At 44.6% G+C, this 11,267-nt stretch overlaps 1 non-coding gene across 1 annotated transcript; it reads right to left on the bottom strand.

Moving 5' to 3' along the window:
• Positions 1-10,954: 10,954 nt before the first annotated feature.
• LOC138990592 (U6 spliceosomal RNA) lies at positions 10,955-11,059 on the bottom strand. Its single transcript, XR_011466719.1, has one exon. It is a non-coding gene; the product is annotated as a U6 spliceosomal RNA (small nuclear RNA).
• Between the last annotated feature and the right edge of the window lie 208 nt (positions 11,060-11,267).

Below are 11,267 nucleotides of genomic sequence, written 5' to 3'. Positions count from 1 at the left end.
TTGGAGAACACAGTAGACTGACCCTGTCCTTCCATTTCTGCCTGCCTAAAATCTACTCCTATAGCAACCAGACGATTAAAACATGGATGGTTCATGCGACTCATGTGCTTTAATCCCTTTAATGGCTTCGTATTGCTGTGAGAAAAATAACCTTAACTTCTTGCTTAAGAGACTATTTGCTCTGGCCCCTGATAACCTCTTGGACTTCATCTGGGGCCAGTCTCCCTAGCTTGCTGTTTTCACTTCCTCAAAGAAGTCAGCCCCTTCCCTGTCCTTTGACTGCTCTTCCTTGTCTCTGAAACCCTCTTTCATATGCTTGACTCCTGCATGGGAGCCCCATCTTCTTTAGGGTTTCAGGGAGGCATTTCAAGACCACCCTACTGAAGGAGGAGAATCGATCACTCTTTAATCTCAGAATCCTGTTTTTTCCTTTGTATTGTGCCATTTTCCCTTTCATTAAAGTATAACATGTACACAATGAAGTATCTTAAGCCTATGAAATTTAAGTGTACAGTTCCATGAGTTCGACATGTGTCTACCTTCCTGTCCACACCACCAGCTCCTTCATCAGCACCCACATACTTACTATTATTTATTTGATTTGCAAAGAGAAAAGATCTGATAATATACCGTTATGGCACTATTGTGGAGAAACAGATACTGACCACTGGCTGAGTGTATACATTTTTACAACCCCTTCAGGGGGCATTTTCGCTCTATCTATTAGATGTTAAAACACACATACTTATCGAGGCAACAATTCCTCTTTCAGAAATTAATCCTACAGATACATGCTTATCTATGTGTGAGGGTGAATGTACCAGGTATGTATCACACCGCTTCAGAGTGAGAAAATGTTGGTAACACCCTAAGTTGCTGCACAGGGGGTAGGTTAAAGAAATTGCAGTGTGGTTATGCCATGGAATACAACAGAAGCTGTTAGCAAGAATATATGATACCAAGGGAAAATCCTCATGCTGGGTCAAATGGGGAGAGGTGCAGGTGGTTAGGGCATGCAGATGGGTAGGGCATTTGCATAAAAGGAGGACATGCTCAGCTGTCCATACCCGGGTAGAGACCCGTTAACCCCAGAATCTAGTTAGAGTTATTCTTTAGGGAAGAGAATTCAGGAACTGGTGACTTGGGTGGGAGGGAGATGTTTCCTATTTTATCTTTTTGAATTGTGGGACTTTCTTCTTCCTATATATGTGCAACACCTTTTGAAAAACATAAAAAAATAAAAGTCTCTGGGCTCTGAGGGAGAGAGTGCAGCAGGACCAAACTCTGAATAGACCAGGCCAGGATGGCAAGGATGACTTGGGCTGACTTGGTCTCCAGGGCATGGAGGATAGGCTGGCTGACAACCTGGTTTTCAGGGCACCCTGGAGGGGCCCTCTGGGGGAGAGCAGCTGCCCAAAGCTGCAGTGGAAGCCAGTAGAGGGTCTGTTGGGGAACCGAGTGAAGGATGCTCCCTGGGGCATGTTATATGGGGAGCCCACACCATTCCCCTCAACAGTGTATGTCATCCTTGTCTCAGATGGAGGCATGGTCACTGAGAATGACCCAGGAATTGTCCTTTCCCAGTTCCTAGATCCATTGGTGGGCATTTTTCTTTTTACATAGAAAGAGGCCAAAGCTTCAGAACAAACATTTGCTCCAACAGGCAACCAGCTGTCCTTCTGCTCAGCCATCAATGACCAGAGTGAAGATCAGGGGCTTGGGAGGGAGCCAGAGATGAGTTTGAGTCACAGAGCAGCCACGAGCAGCTGTGCATCCTCGGGCAAAGCACAGCTCTGTGCCTCAGTTTCCTGGTTCGTAGCCTGGGATCAGAATTCTTGCCCAGGTAAGGAACAGATCAGATGACATCTGCATGCTTCTGTGGTGAAAAGCCAGGGCTCTGCGGATGGGAAATATTTATTCTAGAATGCATTGTTTTCTTGGGACTGACATATCAAATTACCACAAGCAGGATAGCTTAGAACAACAGAAATGTATTCTCTCATAGTCCTGGAGGCTGGAAACCTGAAATCGAGGTGTCAGAGAGCTATGCTATCTTTGGAAGCTCTAGAAAAAAGTCCACCATTGTCTTTCCAGCGGCCACAATATTCCTTGTGATTGCCTCGCTCCAATCCCTCCTCTGTCTTGGAGGCCTTCTCTTTTTCTCTCTGTGCTTTCCTCTCTTATCCTTGGGTTTAGGGCTTTCCGGGTAGCTCAGCATTAAAGAATCCACCTACAGTGTAGGAGATGTGGGTTCTACCCCTGGGTTAATAAGATCTCCTGGAGAAGAAAATGGGAACCCACTTCATTATTCTTTCCTGGGAAATCCCATGGTCAGAGGACCCTGATGGGCTACAGTCCATAGGGTCACAAAGAGTCAGAAGTGACTTAGCAACTGGACAACAACAACAATATGGGATTTAAGGACTATGTAGATAATCAAAGATGGAGAAGCTCTATACAGTCAGCAAAAACAAGATCAGGAGCTGAATGTGGCTCAGATCATTAGGCAACTCCTTATTGCCAAATTCAAACTGAAATTGAAGAAAATGGAGAAAACCACTAGACCATTCAGGTATGACCTAAATCAAATCCCTTATGACTATACAGTGGAAGTGAGAAATAGATTTAAGGGACTAGATCTGATAGAGTGCCCAATGAACTATGGACGGAGGTTCATGACATTGTACAGGAGACAGGAAGCAAGACCATCCCCAAGGAAAAGAGATGCAAAAAAGCAAAATGGATGTCTGAGGAGGCCTTACAAATAGCTGTGAAAAGAAGAGAAGCAAAAAGCAAAGGAGAAAAGGAAAGATATAAGCATCTGAATGCAGAGTACAAAGAATAGCAAGAAGAGATAAGAAAGCCTTCCTCAGCGATCAATGCAAAGAAATAGAGGAAAACAACAGAATGGGAAAGACTAGAGATCTCTTCAAGAAAATTAGAGATACCAAGGGAAAATTTCATGCAAAGATGGGCACAATAAAGGACAGAAATTGTATGGACCTAACAGAAACAGAAGATATTAAGAAGAGGTGGCAAGAATACATAGAAGAACTGTACAAAAATGCTCTTCATGACCAAGATAATCACGATGGTGTGATCACTCACCTAGAGCCAGACATCCTGGAATGTGAAGTCAAGTGGCCTTAGGAAGCATCACTACGAACAAAGCTAGTGGAGGTGATGGAATTCCAGTTGAACTATTCCAAATCCTAAAAGATGACGTTGTGAAAGTGCTGCACTCAATATGCCAGCAAATTAGGAAAACTCAGCAGTTGCCACAGGACTGGAAAAGGTCAGTTTTCATTCCAACCCTGAAGAAAGGCAATGCCAAAGAATGCTCAAACTACCGCACAATTGCACTCATCTCACATGCTACTAAAGTAATGCTCAAAATTCTCCAAGCCAGGCTTCAGCAATATGTGAACCGTGAACTTCCAGAGGTTCAAGCTGGTTTTAGAAAAGGCAGAGAAAGCAGAGATCAAATTTCCAACCTCTGCTGGATCATGGAAAAAGCAAGAGAGTTCCAGAAAAACATCTATTTCTGCTTTATTGACTATGCCAAAGCCTTTGACTGTGTGGATCACAATAATCTGTGGAAAATTCTGAAAGAGATGGGAATACCAGACCACCTGATCTGCCTCTTGAGAAACCTATATGCAGGTCAGGAAGCAACAGTTAGAACTGGACATGAAACAACAGACTGGTTCCAAATAGGAAAAGGAGTACGTCAAGGCTGTATATTGTCACCCTGTTTATTTAACTTATATGCAGAGTACATCATGAGAAACACTGGGCTGGAGGAAGCACAAGCTGGACTCAAGATTGCCAGGAGAAATATCAATAACCTCAGATATGCAGATGGCACCACCCTTATGGCAGAAAGTGAAGAAGAACTAAAGAGCTTCTTGATGAAAGTGAAAGAAGAGAGTGAAAAACTTGGCTTAAAGTTCAACATTTAGAAAACTAAGATCATGGCATCTGGTCCCATCACTTCATGGCAAATAGATGGGGAAACAGTGGCTGACTCTATTTTTCTGGGCTCCAAAATCACTGCAGATGGTGATTGCAGCCATGAAATTAAAAGACGCTTACTCCTTGGAAGGAAAGTTATGACCAACCTAGAAAGCATATTAAAAAGCAGAGCATTACTTTGCCAACAAATGTCCGTCTAGTCAAAGCTATGGTTTTTCCAGTAGTCGTGTAAGGATGTGAGAGTTGGACAATAAAGACAGCTGAGAGCCGCAGAATTGATGCTTTTGAACTGTGGTGTTGGAGAAGACTCTTGAGAGTCCCTTGGACTGCAAGGAGATCCAACCATTCCATCCTAAAGGAGATCAGTCCTGGGTGTTCATTGGAAGGACTGATGTTGAAGCTGAAACTCCAATACTTTGGCCACCTGATGCGAAGAGCTGACTCATTTGAAAAGACCCTGATGCTGGGCAAGATTGAGGGCAGGAGAAGGGGATGACAGAGGATGAGATGGTTGGATGGCATCACCGACTCAATGGACATGGGTTTGGGTAGACTCCGGGAGGGAGTTGATGATGGACAGGGAGGCCTGGCATGCTGCAGTTCATGGGGTTGCAGAGTTGGACACGACTGAGCAACTGAACAGAACTGAACTGAACTGATGCAGAATCTAGGATGATTCCACCTCAAGATTCTTAATTTAATTACATCTCCAAAGGCTCCCTTTTCCAAAGAAGATTACACTCACAGGATCTGAAGGTTAGGACCTGGGCAAGGTTTTGGGGAGGCCACCCATCAGCCCATATAAGCAAAGCAAGTGGCCATAGAAGCCATCAGGTATGTGTCAAGATCTGACTCCACCTGTGTGCCCTGTTGTGGCTGATTCACAGAAGGTGTCAGGTCAAGTTGCATTGTGTCTGAGCCACATGGTTTGGTTACAGTTGTGACAGAGGCATGACAGCTGCTTGCATTTGTTTTTCTCTCCTGCCCTCTGCCTCCCAATCAAACCAACATTAACCTCAGTTACGGGTGAGGGAGGTGGCCCAGCACTATTTTGTAAATGCCAACCATTGATTTAAAGCTTCATGGACATTTGAAACTGATGAAGGACTGTAGTCTAGGTAACAAGATTTTATCAACATTATTTTTCTGGTTTTGATATTGTATAACAGTGGTAAGAGGCTGCCATTTGGGGGCAGCTAGACAAAAGTCCAAGGGACTCCATATACTATTATTATATTATTATTGCTGTTATTACAATTATTATTATAACTTCTGGTGAGTTTGTAATCATTTTAAAATAAAAAGTTGAAAAAAAATCAAACAACTTGATAATATTCAAAACTCTTACCAGAAAAAATAACCTTTATGGGCCTTTCTGGATTGGATGGTAGAAGGGTGCCCCCCTCAAGCCCTAGCCTGACATGGGCTGAATTACTACTCCTAGGGTGGCCTGGGATTCTCATCCTCCCAGGCCACTGGGAAGCAGCCTCACCCTGGCCTAGACCCATCCCCACCCCAGGCCTCCTGGCAGCCTGTTCGACCTCCTCCCTGGGAAGGCGGTCCTGCCAGGCCCTCCCCAAGCCTCCCCAGGCCAGGGCTGGTCAGGTTTACAGACACATGGCTGGGTTGTCCTGGCACCACCTCACCCTGAAGCCCAGGTTGCGCCCTGCTGTTGCTTCCACTTGCACACAGCTCTGGCTCCTGTGGGCCTCTCCCTCATGTTTCCCTGGAGGCACTGCGGCCTCAATGACCCTGTCCTGAGTCAGAAGCTCTGGGCTCCTCGGAGGTGTTCCTCCAGCTGGGGCCCGGCCCACCCTGCCGTGACTCTGGTTGTCACCCGACGCATGTTCCTCCTCCCCTTCCTCCTGCGACAGCGTGCTTCGTGCCTGCCTTCCTCCCCCAGCAGACTCCGGCTTCTACTAGCCTGGGCAAGTTGCAGGCACCTTCCCTGGGCCACTCTTCTGGTTCTTTCTCTCCTCCCTCCTCACCCACATGGAAGCTGGCCGTGAGTTCTATCATGTGGTCTGCTGGTTTGGTGCCCTAGGGGTTATAGACTTGGGAGTCCATGGACGGACTCTGGGGACTCTAGAAACCCCTGAACTTGTGTGCAAAATGTCTGCACATTTTCCCAGGGAAGAAATAGATTTGCAGATGGATCCAAGACCCACAGATAATTAAGACTCTCTGAAGGGGCTGTAGCCTAATTATCAGGTATTTAGTCTCTGGCATCAGTCCGCTGGGCTGTGATACTGTTTCTATCAAGTTGGTTCATCCCCATGGCCCAGTTTCCTCTCATGTAAAATGAGCTAAATGAGAGCCTTGATCATGTCTGGAGGTGATATGGAATAAGTGAAAAAGTCACAGCAAGTTCTTGGCACCTCCCCAGGAAGAACTCAGTGTAGACGCTCTGTGAATATTTTTAAATTAATTAATTAATTTTTGGCTGCACTGGATCTCCATTGCTGCCTGCGGGCTTTCTCTAGTTGCAGTGAGCAGGGGCTACTCTCTAGCTGTAGTACACAGGATTCTTATTCTGGTGTCTTCTCATGTTGTGACTCGGGGGTTCTACAGCTTGGGCTGAGGAGTTGCAGCACTCAGGCTTAGTTGCCCTGCAGCGTGTGGGCTCTTAGTTCCCTGACCAGGGATCGAATCCATGTTCCTTGCACTGGCAGGCAGACTCTTAGCCACTGGACCACCAGGGAAGTCAATGATCCGCTATTATTTTAATCTGTCTTGAGCACCTAAAAGCCACGCAGGGTAGCAGTTATCAACCTGTTTTGAGAGACTTCCCTTACCCCACATCACATAGACATGAAAAGGCGGAGCTGGGATTTGGACCCATAGTTTCCTTCCTTTCTGCTACACATTACTGTCACTCAACCCAAAGAGAATGAGAAGATATAAAGGTGATGGGGTCAGAAGGTGTCTTGTATTTTGAAACCCCTTTATGTGTTCTGGAAAGTCTTTCTGGTCCTGTTTTCTGGGGTGTACTGTGTTTGTATGGGGTAGTGATGAGACAGGACTAGAATGGCCTGACTCCGGGTGATGTACTATGCTGGAAACCCTTTGCCTTTGAAGATGCTATTCCTCCCTTTACCTAAGGTCTACCTGGTCATTGGTCACACCCATTGCACATGACACCTGCCCTGGCGTCATCTGACCAAACTCCGTCTCTGACCTTGTCAGTACTTGTTGCCTTTCAGCCCTGACCCACTTTCACCCTGTCACTTACTACACTGCACTGTGACTTCTTTGATGACCCTCTATTCCTGTCTCTTCGACAATATAAAGTTTGTGCTAAATGCACCTTTTTGCCCTCTGTGCTCAGCTTGGTTCCTGGTATCTAATAAGGGTCTGATGAGCAGGAATGAATCCTCTCTATTCCTTATCAGGATTAAATCCAAAGTTTTACCTTGATCCACAGGCCCTGCCTGAAATCCTTGCCCTCTACTATGGATGCATCTCATGCCAATGTCTATCACCCCATGAGCCCAGACATAGCTTCTCTTTCACTTTTTAAATATAATAGCCTCTAGACCCCACTCCAGTACTCTTGCCTGGAAAATCCCATGACGGAAGAGCCTGGTAGGCTGCAGTCCATGGGGTTGCTAAGAGTCGGACAAGACTGAAGTGACTTAGCGTAGCATAGTATAGCATAGAATGTCCATAGCTCTAATCACAATCTCAGTGTATTTGGGGCTTCCCTAGCAGTCCAGTGGTTAAGACTCTAAGATTCCAATGCAGGGGGCACAGGTTGATCCCTGGTCAGGGAACTAAGATCCCACATGTCCTGTGGCACAATCAAAAACATAAAAAAGCAATTTCAATATAACTGATTATGTAACGATAAGTTGAACTATGTGCAGCATCTGTGAGATAGTCAAGTGTAGGTAATTTCATAGACTCAAAAGAATAATGATTTGATGATGGTTCATCCCTGGACTTAAAGCTCTGTGAAGGATACTGCCTAAAAGGGTCCAGCAAATAATAGATACTCAACATTTTCATAATCGATGAACAGTCAACCACCTACATTTTTACCATCTAATTCCTTGACCACACACATCCTAAAGTGTTGAGAGTTGTGTAAGCATGCAGAATTTCACACCATTCTCTGATTTAAACCAGTTCTTTGTTACAAAGAGGAAGTAAAGAATTCTATCCCCCTAGGCTTCCCTTGTGGTTCAGCTGGTAAAGAATCCACTTGCAATGTGGGAGACCTGGGTTCGATCCCTGGGTTGGGAAGATTCCCTGGAGAAGGGAAAGGCTACCCACTCTAGTATTCTGGCCTGGAGAATTCCATGGACTGTGTAGTCCATGGTTGCAAAGAATCAGACAGGACTGAGTGACTTTCACACACACACAAATCTAGATGTTCCAACGAAGCATCTTGCCTTCCTGAATTCTCTAGCCACCCGGGTCTAGGCTCTAGTTTTGATTTAAGCAATCATGGTCAGAGTGAAGCACTGAGAACCATCAGGGCTTAGGCACTTCTCAGAGCTTGTCCTTCTACCAAGGAAGGGAGAGCAGTTTTTTGGCAGAATCTCAGATAGACCATTTATAGTAGCTGTTAATGGGCAAAGTGTTAACCTCTCTGAACCCCCGCTTCCCCATGGGAATATTTATATAGTCAGTCCACATTCCAGAATTGTAAAGACTAAATGATATAACAAGTGAAGAGCCAGTGTAGAAGTCCTTTATTATTTTTGCACTCACTGTGGTCAGGAACAGGCAAGAAGGCAGCCTCAGACCTGAAGGTACTGGGGAGTCCATGGAATAAAGTTGTTGAGCTTGCGTCCCTTGCTGCTACAGTTATCTCATACCAGGCAGCGGACTTGGGACTAAACACTCATCATCTCACTTTGTCTTCAAAATCCCTGCCTGAGTTAAGAACTGTGTTTATTTTTTTACAGATGAAGAAACTGGGCTCAGAAAAGTGAAGTTAATTACCTTATCCATGTGCCCAGTCAGAGGAGGAAATAGGATTAGAACCCAAGTCACTTTTTCTTTTTTAACTTTAACAATGTTGTGTTGGCTTCCACTATACAGCAATGGAAATCAACCACAGCTGCACACATATCTCCTCTCTCTTGAGCCTCCCCCTTCTCCCCCCATCCCTTCTCTCTAGGTCATCACAGAGTGCCAGATTGGACTCCCTGTAGGACCCAAGTCTTTTTGTAAAAAAAAAAAAAAAGTTAAAAGCTTATTTATTTGGCTTCACTGGGTTATAGTTGTGGCATGCAGGGTCTTTAGTTACAGCGTGTGAGATCTAGTTCCCTGACCAGGATGGAACCCGGGCTCCTTGCATTGGAAGCGCAGAGTCTTAGCCACTGGACCACCATGGAAGCCCCCAGAACCCAAGTCTTTATTCCAAGAAAAACAGATATTTCTCTCTTTGGGGCCTTCCTGTAGACAACAAATATCACTGCTGTTTATGCTCTTCATGCATTTCTTTCTTGGCCACTAATCTAATGATAAATAAATAATGGATTGCTACTGTAAAGCCTGATTTCTTGGCTACACCCAGGTAAGTGTCCACTGGCTTCAGTAGCAATTAGCTTCAATGAGAGGTTGCCTGATTAATAATAATACCACCACCTGCTATTTATAGATGACCGTTCTCCAAGGAGTCCAAAATTCTTAGCAGACATTATCTAATCCAGTCCTGCTGTGTTACCGTAAATCTGGTCTGGGCTTGTGGTACTTCTGCCTTTTCACAGAGAGGGCTCATGTTCAGAGAGGGTTTAGATCTTGGCTCTCACCACACAGAAGGCTGGCATCCCCTACTCGTGGCCCATAAGTGCCTTTTTTGACCTCATAGTACTTCGTTCTCCATGGAAATTAGACCAGGTCTGTTATCATGATTTCTGCCTTCTGTGGGCCTCTGGCATTGCTCAGACCACAGGAGCTGGACAGACAGCTTCAAGAGAATTTCTAAGGTTGTGCACAGGGTTTGTCTGGACTCACTTTCAGGCAGAGGCATCTTTGAATCGCTCCTGGGATCTGCATCAAGGTTGTCTTCTCCTCCTCTCCTTCCTCCTCTATGTTCTTTTTCACTGTCTGCACTCTTTTCTTGTTTTCCTCCTCATCCTTCTTCTTCCTCTTCTTCTCCTCCTCTTCCTTATTCTTCAACACACACTTATTTGGAGCTAGTTTTATGTCAAGTCCCAAGCCGAGCACTTTACAGGAATTGCTTGACATATTCCTCACAGGAAATATTGATTGATAGCTATCATTGCCAATCCCATTTGACGGAACAGAAAACTGAGGCTCAGACTGGATAAATTCCATTCTGATTGTTGACAGTCTAAACTTTCCCAGATCAACTTGAGAAACTCTGTGGTATTACCACCCAGCACAGTGTCTGGCATGCATAAAACGCCCAGTGAATAGATGCTCATCAGAATAAAAGAATAACTGTCATTGATTAAGTATAGGTATATTATACATCATAATTTTCAATCCTTATAGCAATCTGATGAGGTAGGTCCTATTTTACAGAAAATGAACGAAGGCTCATAAAGGTAAATAATTTGCAAAGTTCACACAGTTAAAAAATGAGGTTATATTGTATTAATTAATAAATAATTAATTCTTGGTTTTCCAGATTCCTGAATCTTTACACTTAATCCATAAGCTCATTGGAATCAGTGAAGGGTGGGCTGGTGCACGGATGGAAGTGAGAGAAGTAGATGGGACCAGGATTCTCCTCCCATGCCTTTCTGTCTCAGATGCTAAATTCTTGGAGAAAACAGGGTAATGATGATAAAGACACATATGCAGCACAGTCTGCAACCTTCAAGGACTTGTGTAAATTGTCCTGGAGTTGCTTACCCATGAGAGAGTTTCACTCTAAAGTGGGACACTTAAAAACATTTGTTATTGGAATATAATTGATTTACAATGTTGTGTTAATTTCAGATATACAAGAAAATAAATCAGTTGTGCACATACATATAGCCACTCTTTTTTAGACTCTAAAAATATGGAACACTTCATGAATTTATGTGTCATCCTTGTGCAGGGCTCATACTAACTTTCTCTGTATAGTTCCAATTTTAGTATACGGGCTGCTGAAGCAAGCATTCAGTTCAGTTCAGTCACTCAGTCGTATCTGACTTTTTGCTACCCCATGGACTGCAGCACACCAGGCTTCCCTGTCCATCACCAACTCCCAGGGGCTTGCTCAAACTCATGTCCACAGAGTCGGTGATGCCTTCCAAACATCTCTTCATCTGTCGTCCCCTTCTCCTGCCTTCAATCTTTCCCAGCATTAGGGTCTTTTCCAGTGA

The sequence above is a fragment of the Bos mutus genome, chromosome 13, assembly GCF_027580195.1.
Source record: "Bos mutus isolate GX-2022 chromosome 13, NWIPB_WYAK_1.1, whole genome shotgun sequence".
Lineage (NCBI taxonomy): Eukaryota > Metazoa > Chordata > Mammalia > Artiodactyla > Bovidae > Bos > Bos mutus.
The sequence above is the reverse complement of the archived record's forward strand: the minus strand, read 5'-3'. Positions and strand labels throughout refer to the sequence as shown.